Raw genomic sequence first — 17,217 nt, 5'->3', positions numbered from 1 at the left:
TAAGTCGTGCTCATGGCACGAGCCTTAAAATAGAGGAAGGATCCACACGGTATTACATAGAGTGGTGCGAAGTAGGCTTCATGCGTTATGAGCATAAGCGAGAATACCTTTAAATAAGTAAGTCGTGTGAGTGAACACAAGCCTTGAAATAAAGATAGAACTGATATCTTTAAATAAGAGAGTCGTATACGTGCGTACAAGTCTTCAAATAGAGCGAAAATTTCCTTAGGTATGGTGTGTGGAAATAAAAGGAAATTGTAGCATTTATCTTGAATTGATCTTAAACTTTGAAGTATGCTGTAGAGCCTGGCAACTGGAGATATCGTGAGAGATTGGTGGCGAAGTATCTGGATTGAAAAGCTTATTAGCGAAGCTTGTCAAGAGGAAAATTCCTTGATTGTGAGTCGTGCGCCTTGGCGCAAATTACAAATTCCTCTAAATAAGTGAGTCGTACGCGGCGGCACGATGCGAATTAGGCTTCATGCATGATGAGCATGAGCTTATTAAATTAATTGACAATATTAGTAATGAAACTACACTTCAGACTCAGCTGATTAACTCTTCTTTTTCTTTTCTCCTTGAGCACGAGAGGGTTTTAGTTGGATCGGCAAGGTGGGCGCTGAATGACGCGATTATAGGCTTCGTACGCGTGAGGCACAAGCGAGGTTTTCCTTTGGACACAGGCATTGAAGTTAATTAGGATAATATTGCGTTTACCTTTGAAATGGCTTTAGCCCTGAAGTATGTTCGATGAACTGGCTGCTGGAGACATATTGCGTTGAAGATGGTGGCTATGGCGCCGTGGATTTACGAGATTACAAACGAAGACGTGGATTCGGACTCAGCTGAGGAGACGACTCCTGTCTTGGTGACTTCAACATGAGTGAGTGAGTGAGTGAGTGAGCGGGTGAGGTTGACTGAGTGACTGGGTGACTGAGCGTCTGAGTATTGTGTTTTTTCCTCTTAAATAGTTTACTGACCCTGGTATCCACTTGGGATTCCTTCCATTTTCTCATATCTAATCGGAAAGCTTACCGATTCATGGGTGAGAGCACTGCCTCTCGTGGCGTATTTTTCAGTCAAGAAATTAATTCTCGAAAAGGTCTTAATGTTGGGTGACGCGATCGGCTCGACAAAACTCTAACATCTGGCTTTTCTAAATGTTTTATTAGTAGAAATATTCAGGAGTCGACCGACTAGTTAATCCTTTCAGGTACGCAAGATGTTTCAACGACTTAAAAATGTTTTCGCAATCTCAAACAACAATTATATTCAAAACAAAACAGAAAAATGTATTAGAGTGAAGTACAAGGTAATAATTCGTGGTTGAATTCATGCTATATTAAAATAATCTATAGTTTTATACAGACAATTAATAATTTTTTAGAAATAATTGATTAATGTAATTTCAATTTCTTGTAAACTACAAGTGGATGCTTAAAAGTACTTGTCAGGGATCAGACTAAAAGCTTCCCTGAGATGTTGAGGGGAGGCTTGCTAGCAAGTGGAATAGACAATGCAATAATTCAACACTGCCTTTGTCTGAGTTGGTTTTACTTTAATTGAATATAATGATATAATAAACAATCAGTGGTCTATTGAGATGAGATTGAATAAATGATACAATGAATAGGTGAGAGTTTCTTCAGGTAATATGAGTGATGATAATCTTGTAAGTGTATTCTTGATGTGGCGCGTAATTCTCCTACTCGTGGTTAGGACTCGCAGCGGTAGTGGGAGATGCGCTGATGAAGGGTAATGATACCGTAAATAGTATCACGCTGTAAAGGGGGAGCGTTGACGACGCCGCTGGCGCTACCGATAATCTGGATAGGCCTGAGTGGTGGCGTAGGTGTGTGACGTCACTGATGAAGGGCAATGATGATGCCGTGAAGAGGATGCCGCCGGTGCCGCTACCGATAAGCTGGAGAAGCCTGAGTGGGGCGCTGGTGCGTGACGTCACTGGACGACGCCGCTGGCGCTACCGATAATCTGGATAGGCCTGAGTGGTGGCGTAGGTGTGTGACGTCACTGATGAAGGGCAATGATGATGCCGTAAAGAGGAAGCCGCCGGTGCCGCTACCGATAAGCTGGAGAGGCCTGGGTGGTGGCGTTGGTGTGTGACGTCACTGATGATGGGCAATGATGCCGTGGTCTAGGTATTGCTGCTTACTTAGTTCACAGAGCCGTGTGTTAGTGATTCGTAAGAAGGTGTGTAATAGCGCAGCTTACGTGTGGAGTCGTTCTCGGTGCATTGATGGTACGTAAGGACGTGTGTAATAGCGTGACTTACGTGTAGTGAGTTCGATCCATGTGATGGTATTGGGAGACTATCTCTGTAGGTGGAGGCGGTCTGTGTGAATTGAAGGTGATCTCTGTGCAAGTGGCGTTGACTTGTAGGACAGTGATTTGTGTGAATTAAAGGTAATCTCTGTGTAAATGGCGTTGACTTGTAGAACGGCGATTTGTGTGAATTGAAGGCGATCTCTGTGTAAATGGCGTTGACTTGTAGAACGGCGATTTGTGTGAATTGAAGGCGATCTCTGTGTAAATGGCGTTGACTTGTAGAACGGCGATATGATCTTCGAGCGTCAAGCGCGTCTCCTTAAATATTATCGTACAGGCTTGCGATTCCAATGAATTCTAGATTGCCCTTGTCATGCCGATAGTTGATGTGACGTCACTAGAATCTAGCCTTGGAGAGTTCGTCGGCCCTTGTTAGTCGTAATTGTAATGTATCTTTGACTATTTGAGTATTGAATTTTCCCGATTTCGGAGAATCGTGATTACGACTGGGCGCGTAATGTTTTAACCTAAACAAATGTCTTTACGTCTCCCACTTTGTTTACCGCCTAAAATGCTGCAATCCGTAACAGTACTATAAGTGAAAATACAATTATTGTAATATTATTCTGTTTTTTTTTAATTTGAACCTTTAGAATTAATACTTTAACTTAATATCAAAAATTTTCTATAATAATTTTTGTTTTTTAAATTATAACTATACTACTTGTAATCTTACAAAAATATTTTGTTACATTGAACTGTGTATATAGAATATTTCATAAATATTAGTTAATAATTGTTTATTGTAAAAACATAACGGGGAGGTACGTATTAAACTATAAGAAAATTTATATATTATTTGCTGTACTTTTAAATTAAACAAAATTAACTATTTTTTTATTTAAATTAACTAAAAATTAAACAAATTATACTAAGAGTAAATCAAAGCTTATTAACAAATAAAATGTGAAAATACCTAATGATATGTACACATTCTTTTCTGCATAATATTTATGAAGCCATTTTTGAAAATAGTTTAATTATCATATGTATATATGCACAGAAAAATAGGAAGAAAAATTTATTTACATATTAGTTTTAAATATTTATACTTATAAATAAGGATAAATTTAATTAACGTAACATTAACTATTAGAGTCATTCAATTGGAATTCAAAATGGTTTAAATGAAGATACTCTTAATGGTCAACTAAAATGTGGTTTTGCTCAATATATAGCATTAGAAATTGGTAAAGGCAATTCACGTGAAAATCGTGCTATATCTCGTTATTTACCTTGGCTCTACACTACTTCATCAACACCGCAATGGTAATATTTATTATTTTTAGTTTTACAGATATAGAATAAAAACTTACATAATTTTGAATAATATAATATCTATTACTTGCATTCGCATTAACTATCAAATAATTTTAAGGGTGAATATAAATTATACATAAATATTTATATAATTTTAATGATAGTGATCATTAATATTACAATTATAGAGAAATTGTCAATTTCTATTATATTAATTATATTAAATATGCAAAGTTCGACGACTTTTATATAATAAAAGTATTTATATATTCAAGATTACTATTTAACTTATATATTGTTTAATTTATTGTTCTAGGTTTTAAACCCTTGTGTCTTATTTACTTTCAATATGTTATATCTATTTTATGTACTTATTTTACATAATAGTACTATTTTATATTTTAGAAAATTGAAACTATGTCTGAGAAAGCAAGGTTAAATCTCCACCAAAAACCTATTCTTTACCACCAATAGTTTCACTCCTATTTGTTATTGGTAAAAATATCAGATAATGACCATAACTAATTTTCTAATATATTTAATCAATTGGAGGGTTGAATTTCTTTGCAAGATTATTATTTTAAGTATTTGAGTAAAAAATTCTTTTGAAAATGAATATAATTAATATATTAATTAACACACTTGAATTAAAATAAAGTTATTTAGAAGTTCACATATTAATGTATGAATTTTTCTTTAACTGAAATCGATAACAAAACATGGCTGCAGCTAAAATGAATCCTACAAATTAATTCGCCAAATCTGTCCATATAAATTACACTTTAATAGAACAAATAATAAATTAACATACCTATTTCTTATCAAATAAGTATCAAATTTTTTAATTCTAAAATTAGATTAATTTTTTTATTTAAATAGTTTAATTAAAACTTTGATTTGTGGGATCAAGAATATATTAATTGAGTTATATTTTTAATATATATGTAAAATTTATTTTATTGTATTATTTGAATTAATATAATCGAATAAGTATTTTAAAATAAAAATATGCAGATAAGCATATTAGGTAATATAAAATGAAGAAATTGTATAAATAAGAGGGTTGTGATTAATGACTGGTAGAACGCAATCAATTATTTATTTCGATTACTAAAAGTTATTTTATATCAACAAATTGAAGTTTAAATATTTTTAATTTATTTGTGAGTGTTTAAAACTGTTTAATTTCTTGGCTCGAACTACTAATGTTTCGATAGCTTTAATTTACTGCCTGCCCTAGCGTGTACTGGGAAGAAGTTAAGTGGATGTTAACGTTTTCACACAAACCCGTCAACTACGTAAGCAGCAACATAACTAACATACACCAATACCGCAAACTACCTATATCACGGTATACAGTACGAGTGAACCTCCCACTCCGTCAAGCAGTGACGTCACACGGACATCCTTCCCTCATCAGACTACAACAACGCTCATCCTACGCCAGCGGCTAAGGCGGCCCCAACTCGCTGCCCTTACCAGCGCGAGTCTCCCACTACTACTACGAATTCATAAGGAGAAGGAGAATCAAGCTCCAGGCTATCAAAAATACACTTACAAAATCTATCTATCGTCACTAATATTCATTGTATCATATATTCATTTCGCCATCCATATATCACTGACTATATTATATTTATTATATTCAATAAAGCGAAAGACACTACACTCTAAAGGCAGTATTGAATTATTGCATTGCCTCTTCCACTTGCCAGCAAGCCTCCATCCACCATCACAGAGAGGCTTTTAGTCTGATCCCAGACAATTTGGTCACGTCATTGACACGTTTTCTCCAACATAACACCTAGTGGTTTTTAGTCTAATTCTAAGCAATTGTATTAATTCGTTCTTATGGAAGAAATATAGTAAAAAGTTCAAATTTAATAAGAATGATAACTATAATAATTTGAGGATTTTTTAGGGGCTTAATAATAATATTATTTATAATAGTAAGACATGGATTATGCTTATCAGCTTTATGTGTGATTGTAAATGATTTTTATGAACGAATAAGTTTTTGTAATTTATTAATAAGCAAAAGTTTTTTTTATTTATTATCTTCACTTTGGTGGTTACCACATATGTTGGTTAATTTTTGTAGAATTAATATATCAGCTGTCATTTCATGAAATTTAATTAGTGAAATTATAATTATCTGTCATTTATTATCAAAACAAATTATAATTTTGTTAAATTTGGAGTATTTTCTAACGCGGTTTACAGATTATATTAATTTATTTACAAAGTTTATGAAAAATTAAAAAGATTGTTAACAAATACATATTCAAATAATTTTAATAATTTTATTGTAATAATTTTAGATTAGATTCCATTAGATTATTTTTTATTTAATTAGTTTAAGGAAAAAATTTTGTTTTGTTGTATCAATAATATATATTTGTTATATTTTAAATATATTTATAAATAAGTTTTATTATATTATTTAAGTAGGTTTATATTTTTATTAGTTTGTTTTTTTCTATATTGATTAGATAAATGTTATGTTTATTAAAAAATTGTTATTTTTTTTAATGTTATATTTTATATTAAATAGGATAAGTATTAATATATTTATGTATCCTAATTGACTAAGAATAATATTTATATTTATTATTATATTGAATTTATAAATTATTATATAATAGTATACGGGATATATAAATAATCTTTACGAGATCAGCAATCACATCGTCACTATCAACACGTAGCAACTACATCGTTGTGGTTGAACATAGTTCATACTCTCCTATGAGAAGTGAATTCAACTCATCATTAATGTAATTGTCATTAAACCATAACAAATCATATTTAACGAAGTTTGCACACACTGTATATCTCAACGGCCCTTCCACTTAAGTCCTTACCTAAGCATTCGCTAAGATGGGCAATAAATTAAATTGAACTATCGAACATTAGCCCTTCGAGCCAGGAAATCGAACAATATATTTATGATTATTTCAAGTATTATTAAATAATGCATACGATCTGATATATTGTATAAGTAATAATATTTAATTTTTTAGATATTTTCAAAAAATTATTATTTTTTTATTGCAGTACTCGTGAATATTTGGATTATGTAAGCCATATACGTCTACTTTCTTGGATACTACTCGGTTCATTAACTCATACAGTAGCTATAATTAGAAATAACCTTACTCAATCACATTGTTTACCTCTATCAAGTGCTCTACCGATTCCACAAGAAGCATCTTGTCATATCGCCGATCATGTCCAAGTAGTTTTATCTGCATTTCCTGATCAATATAAATCTTCAGTAGCTAACATATCATCTGTATTTCATGTTTTTAATCTTTGTCAGGTATTAAAAAATTAGTATTAATTGATAGTTTTAAAATTTATTGTTCTTTTCATAAAATATTGTAGCTATGGACATTGTATTTGGAAGAATATTCTAATGACAGTATTTCAAATATCGAAAATTATAATATTACTAATAATATTTTATTGGAATTTTGGGGGAAAATAACACCTAATATTCTTCAATTAATATCATATTCAAAACTTGTAAGTATAAATGGTATTTTATCAATAAATAAACAATTGAAATTAAAAACATTTCTATAAATATTCATCTTTCAAAATAAAATTTAATAATTTCATGAAATATTATACATTAGAATATTAATTTATTAAACACTTTTTTGACTGTATTTTAAAAATATTTCTACTAATTGAAATATTACCTCAATTTTTAATTTTTTCAATTTTTAAATTATATTGTAAACTTAACCTTATTAATTCATTGATTTTTTTCTATATTCCTTTCTATAAAATAAAATTATTAGAATTTTTCTAATATTTTCTTTTAATATTTTCTGATATTTAATATAATTTATATTTCATTAAATATTTTATCAGATTGTATATTTTAAGAATATTATAAAAGAAATTATAAAAGATTTAGACTATGGCCACCAGTATTTGGTTTATTTTACAACTATAATATAATGATTTTACATTGATTATGAGAATCTTTGTCGTTTCTTGGCTGTTGCCATCTGATGTCAGCATGCGTTACTTGTAGAGGTAGGGAGTCGTAAATCTCTGAATCCTATTGATGCAGTACGCTTGGTGGTGAAGTACTACACTGGGAAGTGAGAGGTCGTTACTAGAGTCTCCTGACACTTCTTCGTGTAGTGCTTCGTGGTGGTAACTTGCTTACTGATCTCCTCCAAGCTGTCTTGTGGTGTGGACCGGTGATAAAGGCCTGCAACTGCTCTGGTCACTGTGTATAAGATTCTGCTGAGTATGAAGATGTTGAGTGTACCTGTTCGGGATTGATGCAGTCCCTGAATTTCAAACAAAAGAAAGGTTATACGCGCTGTCCGGCGTACAGCATGTGCGCCTAGACTGGCACGCACGTGCGGACCGGGACGCGCACTCGAGCGAATGTTTACAAACAAAACTCGGCAAGTCCGAGCAAGTTTTACGATCCGAAATATAATATACTATAGAGTCACCCAAGGGTATTACTCCTACTCTTCTCTCGTCGAACATTCTCGAACGCCTCGTGTACGAATTAGTGTAACAACGACGATGCCTTGTTGCCAGCTAAGTGAGCCGCCGCGTAGCTATATAAAGGACGTACGCGGCGCGCCTCACCCTCTTGCTGAAGATACCTCTCGCTGAAAATCTCTCTTACTGAAGATACCCCTCACTGAAAATCTCTCTTGCTGAAAGCTTCTTGCTTGCTGACCGGCTCCTTTGCCGAACCACCCACGCTCAACTGCGCTTGCGGCTAACATCTTGCCATGACCCGACAGCAGTGACATCGACCATAGTGGACCGATCTAACCATCTACCAGTAGAAGCCATGGCACACAGGTCTCGATCTGCCCTCAGTAGGACTGCCATGGAACGGTCGGTATTTTCAGCAGAGTCGCCACGGAACGACCAAGCCCTCGGTTCGTGCGCGTATTCAAAAGGATCATTGTAATATCACTTCACGCTCACTCAAGTGTAATTGCTGCTCGGTGTTTTAGTATACTGTGAAGACGACACGTGGTCATATTTTCGGCAGCATAGTTAAGAATACACGTGTGCATAAGAATAAGAAATCGGCAGATTAAATAGTGATTAGAGTGAAGCTAATGGAATAGTAATCAAAGGAAACATTAATTAAACAGCAATCAACAGACTTTGTCAACACCTTACCAGGTACCTATTTTTATATTCATAAATGAACTAGTCACATCTAGCATCCCCTGACGCAGTCGATAGGTGATTATCACGTGGTCGTGCATGCCTGAAATAGTCACTCGGTGATGAGCACGTGGTCGTACATATCCTGAAATAGTCACCAGGTGATGAGTGCGTGGTCGTGCATTCTTTCAAATAGTCACCATGTGACGAGCACGTAGTCGTGCATTTTTTAAATAGTCGACTCAATTCAATGACCCAACAAGTCAAGCCCAGACTTCAGTATATAGACTGATCAACTATAAGGACATTTTCAAGAAATCCTTAAGATTTCTAAGGTTTATAATAAATGATACTTGTGTGTGACTAGCTCTTCTACCATTTCCTTAAATAATTAAAGACACAATTGATTACTTAATAAATTCCATTAAACATCTTACACTATATCAAGTATAGTTATTCATACAACAAGCATACTTGATTCAACTATCATCTTCTCATGCTACCTCACAAGCATGATTGATTGACGACATCAGCTGATATTTAAAACATCAGCATTACCTCAACTTCAAGACACAGTAAATCCATAGCATCTACAATTATTCAAGAATACAAGAATGCACCCTCACAACTTCAATAGAATTATTTCTCTCTACATCAAAGTACAATATTATTATAATCATTTACAATAATAAACATTGTTTTACTAAATACACGATATTTTTCAGCCTTATCACTTATTATTTCCTTTGAAGTTATGCTGACGAGAGACTAATCCATTGAACTATTGAAATGGCAGTTCGAGCCATAATCTAACCCTTTAAAATCGAACAATACATTTCGTAGTAGCTCTGCTGAGTGTGTGTACGATTCCACGTAGTATGTGAATAGGCTGAACAGTTTCGTACTCATACTGTATATGAGACTCGGTTTCGGCTGTATAGCTCATAGTTGACTAGTGCATATTTTGTGGCACGCTTGCCTTAAATATCCACGCGGCGGCTTTATTAGCTGACAATAAGGAGGCGATTGTGGTTCTTGAACCAATTGATGCCATTGTTGTACTAGAAATAAAATTTCACATAGTTGGAGTTTTCCATGAACTGATTGCCGTTGTGGTTTTTTCCCGAAATTATAATATTCTAGAGATCTCGAAATTTCGAACAAAATTACATTCAAGACTTTTCTCTTTTATACGCATACATATAATATGTATAAAAGAAATTTGTATATAAACAGTTTTACATAATTTTTGTAGTAAATATACAGTATGTTAATAGATATTTACTTATTTTCACCAACTCTATATAACCATGTATATATAATAAATAATAAATAATAAATATAATAAATAATGATTATTGGGAAAGCACTTATAAATTGTAAATTGAAAAACCTATTATCATTCTAGACTGAAAAAGATTAGTTAAAACTACAACATTAGATTAAAAAATCAATCGCATAATGAAATGAACATCTTACTTCATAATTTATAATAATGGTAATCATACAGATAAATTAATTTCTATACACAGAAAATTTTTAATAGTCAATTGTGACTTTGATCGAGTTAATTATGGAATTGACGATAGTAAGCACTTTTTAATAGATACTTATTTGTTCATGAATGTATGAAATCTTTCACTCAAATTATGCAATTAAATTTTAATAATATAACACATTGCTTCAATCTCAAGATTGATGGATATTTAAGGCCTTAACATGATTAATAATTGCCCTAAAAAAATATTTTATAAATAATGATCATAAATTTCTTCAATAATAATGTACTATTATCTACTATGAATGTCCTTCATAGTTCAGCATCTGCACTATAAACTGATAATGTTATTGCTCTATAGTATTTTATAGAATTTTTATATTTTACAATGTTTTAATCTTTGGAATTCCAGCCACGAGTATGATCGCAGATACGGTGGGTTGATTAGACCGTACCACCGGTTTAATGGTGATGGGGGGGGGGTAGGTTAATGCATCGATTTAGAGTAAACACAATTGATTTTAGTAACATTTATTTAAGCGGTATTTACAGTGGTGGTTGGTGTTACTGATCTTAGTGAGAATTGTTGAGTTCGTAGTGATTAGGCAGTTGACCATGAGCTATAGAACATCGTCTCTGGGTGTACATCGTGTACTAGGCACGCGGTTTAGTACCTATTTTGAAGGAGCCTCTCCTGTGCGAGAGTCATGTGTCATATGAGTCAAGGCTAGAATTGTACTGGGCGTTATTCGGCTCGCGACTGCTTAGACGTTTGAGTCGACGCTCGAATTGTACTGAGCGATATTCGGCTCGCGACTACTTAGGCGTTTAAGTCGACGCTAGAATTGTACTAAGCAGTATTCGGCTCGTAAAGGTAGTGGGGATTATTACGGATTGTCGACGCCCTCTTTTGTGGTTTGATCAGAACAAATTCGTTGCGGCGTGATACTGTTTCACAGTGATAATAGTTTAGCGGGGACCACAAATCAGTATCGGCGCCCTCTTTAGCGGTCTAATAAGAATCAAGTCGCATAGGCTTAACTGATAGTGTAGACGTGGGCCACGAAAGTTACGAGTAGTGTAAATTCCAGTCTATGTCGTCGTCCTCAATGCGGTCTGACTAGCATTACGTTGCGGAGGACGCACCAATAGCTAGCCAGCAATAATAGAATAATCAATATAAACAAATGAATATACCTTGCACGGATTCCCTTAGACGAGTTCAATTTTCACTGGTTGACTGGCACTAATTTCACTTGAGTTATTCAACAAGACTGATTTTCTTCTCCATTCGTTGCTTCTTAAATATGATTGCTTACATTTAGCGTTGTGAATTCTTACAAGTTCTAGTGAATTCTCTGAAAGCAAGCTTTAGTACGTTCGAGAAGCTTCTTTTGTTGCTATGCGGACAAAGTGCGCGGCTATATTTCCAGTGAATTTTTCGTAACGTAAAATTCAAATATTGCGCCTTAATCTAAATATTTTATAGTATTTGATAGTATGCTTTATAGTATTTTAAATGTGATTTACATGAATATGAACCGAGTAAATTTAAATAAAAGCTTCAAATATGAAATCTGAAACAATTTATAAACAAACATTTATTATGATCGCGGAAACAAAAATAGTTATAAATTTGATATAAAAACCTTGTGCGATGCTTTCATGAAATTCAAAATATAAATAAATATTGGTATGGTTACGATACAAGCAAATGAAATTGAAGATGCAGAAATGTGAGCTATTTGCTTTTTCAAGTAGTTAACTCTATACATAATGCATATAGTGCGATAATAAATAATTCCTAGCAAGATTATGCTTTTGTAGAGCCGTAAAAGTCGTTGCTTGATAAGCGTCATACTATTACAATCATTGTTAAGAATCCATATATATATATATTACAAATTTTAATTTGTGTTCTATAAATTAACACTAAAAGTAAGTCTACAGAGTTAAGAAAACATTGATGCATAGCTCAATCGATTAAAAATAGAAGCGGATTATTTTTATTTAATGAAATACTTCTTTATTTGAGATAAGTAAATAAATTTAATAAGAAATTTTCAATCATAGTTCAGTTTTCTTGTTAACAATTTTCTTATACAATAAATCTGTGTAATACACTTATAAATATAATTTATCTATATTATCGTTTAATTAATCCAGTCAGAGTTTTGTACCAAGATACATATATTAACATCAACAATTAAAAAAAATGAAAAGATAAATTAATTTCAATGTTCAAATATGTTATACATTACGAAGCTCACGTACTTGATCTCAAAGACAGTGTTTGGAAATAAAGGTTTATTTTGTGGCTCGAAATGCCAATTCAATAGTTCAGTTTATTAATCTCTCGCCGTAGCGATTTGTAGGAAAAACACATGCAGAAGGGCTTAAAATATATTCTGTAGGCAACTTAATTTAACACATCGTTAATTCTGTTGATTAACAATTACAATATTGCAATTCTATTATTACTTCTAGTAGGAGAGAGGAAATTATTCTATTGCAATGGGGAGATTTCTTCTTCGTAATGGAGGCGATGTCGTTGATGTTATAGGCATTAGCAATGGATGTTTATTTTAGGTTCTATGCTGACATTGTAAGTATCAGTAAGAGCAGTCAACCATGCTCATCAAATGAGCATACGAAGATGGTAATGGCAGTTAGCAGTGTTTAACAGGGAGAATTAATCATACTCAAAAGAGTAGTATGTTAATGTCACTGTGGTAGTTATCATGTATAATCAACCATACTCCAAGGGGATTGTGGGAGTATTAGTAAGCTAGTCATACGCAAGAAGGATAAACCTTCGAGTGCGGAAGGACTTGATATTATGAGGTTATAGTCGATTATTTGTAGAACGGCAGTCTGCCCTTTACGATTATAGTTTTTGCGGACTGTAGAAGTGAACGAAAGTTCATTGCAATGATTGCGCTGAGAGAGCGTAACTCTATATGAAACATGGTTTGAGCGTCAGTGACTAGCTTGGACGAATAATTATATGGTGGCACCTTATGAACTACCGATACTGCGTACTGATGACTGCTTGGTTCGGCGAATTTAAGTGGTTATGAGTATTATGGTTTCACTGTTGAATTACTAACCTTTTAATGCAGATTTTGATAGAATTATGTGCTTGTGTATTGTAGGCTGTTTTCCAGACATGCGGCTGAGTTTAGTAGATGTGTGAGTAATAACTGATAACTTATTGATTGAGAAATACTGTGAGCAATAACAGATGAGTGGACGATTGGTAACAGTTTAGTAACAGACAATTGGTAACGATTGGTTACAGTGAGTCCCGGTTTGTGGCGAGCTGCTAAATATTCGCGTAGCAGCTTACGACGCTGGCAACAGCGCTTGGGCTTGTTTCTAGGCCGAAAATCTTGATGACATCAGAAAACTGAGCTCCAGAATATTCGAAAAGTACAGAAGGATATTGCCTTGGTATGTTTGAGAATATTCATCGATGTTGGTATTCGGAAATATTGTAGGACATTTGAAATCAAGGCTTAAACAATTTACGAATTAGCAGAATCAATGTTTACAACCATGAGCGTCCAAAAGCGTGTACTTTTCCCAACATTAAATCTTGAATAATGCTCCAATATCGAACAAATAGTTTCAAAATTATAAAAAGACCTTGATTGAATTAAAGAAGAACTAACAAGTAAAAAACAGAATAACTATATTTTTTATTAACTAAATTTTTTGAAAAATGTTAGAACTTCAAAACTGTAAAAATATCTATTATTAATAATATAAATTTAATTTTTTGCTTAAATATTCAAAAATTGAAATACAAAATATTCAATTATTTAAATGTAGGCTTGATATTATTTGGATTGTAAATTGATTAAGTTTGATACGTAATTGAAAATTTTTGAGAAGTAGTAAACACATTAATAGTGAAATTCAATTTTGAAATAACATATATCCATCTATTATTGTTGCTTATTTATAATTTAATCTGTTATCTATTAATATTGCTTTAAAAGTAAGATTGCTTCACAATTAAAATATGAATATTAACTTGATCCGTCACTTTATTGATTTTTATACTATCGATAGAGTAGCATATATATCTGTTCGAGAGTGAAAAGAAAATCTCTCGAATTATATTTACTAGAAAAACCTTCAACAGCTAATAAAAAGGGAATCATCGAACGGATACGAAAAACTAAGAAAGTCTCGCCAAGGTTGCATGAGACTGGAAAAGGTTTGTACATCTGAGAAATTGTAAACACCCATTTATTTCCTTTCGTATTAAGGACGTAGTAATTGTTTTGAATGCAATGAAGACCCTTGCGACTTACCATCAAAACCCGGCTAGCTTGTTTACAAGAGTATATTTTGAGGATTAAAATATTTCTAAACAGTTGAATGAAAACATTTCTTATAATCCGTTGCAACCCGAAACTCGGCACGCGCGACTCTCGACATTTGCGTCGCATGTGTGCCTTCAATGCCACAAGGGCATACGCATGCATTGTTGTCAAGTACAACAACCGTTGCTGCTTGCATAGGCCAAGCGAAGACGCTTGACCAAAAATCACCCCCACCACGTTAAGTCCAGGAGAGGGGCAAATCTTCCACTTCACGCATTGCTGCCAGAGATACTCCTTCGATATTCTCTTTGTCTAAGCTTAATTTCCTATTAAATGGGAAAAGGGTATGCATATTCATCATGCCGCCGAAAAGCGGCACACCCTGATTGGAAAACTAAGACCAGAAGCCCCTTGAATGGGGACTCATGGCAAGAGGCCTTAAAGATGGGAACAACACAGTGAAGAAAAGGCAGTTCGCGGGGGATTTTGACATAGAGTCTGCGTGGACAGCCAAGTATCTTTCTTCTTCAAAGGGCAACAAATCATTGAGAGTGGGAGTGAGCAGTCTATGGAAAGGTCAAGTTATAGAAATTAAGTGTCCAAGAAAGCCAGATCTAAAAATTCACTCAACACAGAAATAAGTGCTAGTAATTCGCCACAAGAATAGTTTATGCTGGTGAGTAAAGGAGTCACGCCTCACATGATTCGTGTCTCTCTCACCGCTGAATCAGATTGAATTACGATATCGCTGTAAGTACGTTGATACATATTTTCTCTTCAATTATTGTCAGCTGGCAATAGAACTGGCCATAAGACAATCATCAAGATTATCTCACACTCTCTACTCAAAAGTGTGCAGCAATTATATACCTGTGCAATTTACATCAATTAAATGATTTCAAGGCATCTTGTGTAGTGACACCTCCTGTATAAGAAGCCAATCAAGAAATCATATCTTCATATAAGATACAAGAAGATTCTACAACATCCATATGTAAATAGTGTAATAAATTGTATAATAAATATAATTAACCAACTCTCACGACTCTTGTACAGTCCCTACATCTCACCCCTTCCCGAGCGTCTGCTACCGCAGGCGGCAAACTAAGCTATTGAAACATTGGCAGTTCGAGTCAAGAATTACATCCCTACAATATTTCGAACAATATCTAATTACAATGTTGTGCATAATAAAATTCGAGAAGATTATAATTATGAAATAATATTGCCATAGATTTTAGTGAAGCAGTGAGAAATAATAATGATTGAAACCATACTTTAACAGAAGTGTTTAGTAAAATAGAATGAAACTGGACAAACAAAGTGTATAAGTGATAATTTGGATATTTCCTAAGAAATCCATTAACATTAATAATTTCTTTACTTTAGATTTAAAATTATTTATTCATATTTAATTTAAAAATAATATCCATTTGAATTATTATTCTTTGAATGATATTGTCGGGAAGAGAAATTATAAAAAAAATTGTACATCTACCAAAAACAATAATTGAATATTAAATTACTTCAATAAAAAACTCAAATGAGGTACACAAAGATTTTTGCATAATTTATATTTCAAATGTCATTTTTATTTAATATTTTAATGTAACAATATCATTTATTTTAAACTGGCAGAAAATTTTATTATCTAATTTAAGATAAATATATAAAAGATAAGTGATTCGTAAATGATCAGTGAACTATTATTGGGAAATCAAGATCAATTAAATAATATTATTTCAGAAATTATTAAATATAGAAATCATTCACGATCTATTATTTACATAATAATACATAATATACGATATTTGTATTTCTACAAATTCTGTGTATAAATAATTTTTAAAATAGTAATAAAACAATTAAAATTAAATCATAATATATGATATTTATATATAGATGTATTTATGTAGTTTGCAGATATAGTAAATCTTCATTTTTTAAGCTTGCTAGAAATGATTTTAGATTGTAGATGTCCAGTACTAAATAAGTTATTACCAATATGGAATTTAATCATATTTTCTGATAATTTTCAAGTAAGTAAACATATTATAGTGAATATCGAATTTTTATAATGATACCCACGTAAACATGTTTTTTTGCAGTTACCAAGACATTTATATATACGTTTACAACTTTCTCGTAATACATTGAATTTAGAAAACAATAATGGCAATCAAGAAGAATTTATTTTGCCTTTACAGCAATGGCTACGAAGATTACAATTTAAAATGGGTTTAATCGAATTACAATCCTCCAGCACAGCATTATTTTACTCGTTATAAAAATTATATAAATTCTATAAATCATATATGTATAATTTTTATTGTATTATAAATTGTTTTAATATAATAATAAAAATAAAGGTTAATTAGTACATATTATCAATTAGTTAATATCAATTAGTCAAATCTTTAATTATCAACGATTACATTATTATATGCTATATGACTTTTAATTATCTATAACTTCAAATAGTTAAATAAATCAGTTATTTTAACGACTTGATAAAAATTTATAATTATGTTTGAATTTAGAATTAATTTTTGATAAATACATATTAATTTATATATAGTTTTTAATATTATTCAATAAAGATCATGTAACTGC

The 17,217-nt window shown here is 32.4% G+C and overlaps 1 long non-coding RNA gene across 1 annotated transcript; it reads left to right on the top strand.

Annotated features, from left to right (window-relative positions):
* Positions 1-7,110: 7,110 nt before the first annotated feature.
* On the top strand, positions 7,111-16,870 carry LOC105366957 (uncharacterized). The gene is made up of 3 exons (XR_913041.1): positions 7,111-7,134; positions 16,521-16,643; positions 16,713-16,870. It is a non-coding gene; the product is annotated as an uncharacterized LOC105366957 (long non-coding RNA).
* The last annotated feature ends 347 nt before the right edge of the window (positions 16,871-17,217 follow it).

The sequence above is a fragment of the Ceratosolen solmsi genome, unplaced genomic scaffold (genome assembly GCF_000503995.2).
Source record: "Ceratosolen solmsi marchali unplaced genomic scaffold, CerSol_1.0 scaffold22, whole genome shotgun sequence".
Lineage (NCBI taxonomy): Eukaryota > Metazoa > Arthropoda > Insecta > Hymenoptera > Agaonidae > Ceratosolen > Ceratosolen solmsi.
Note: the sequence above shows the minus strand (reverse complement) of the source record. Positions and strands in the feature narration are given on the sequence as shown.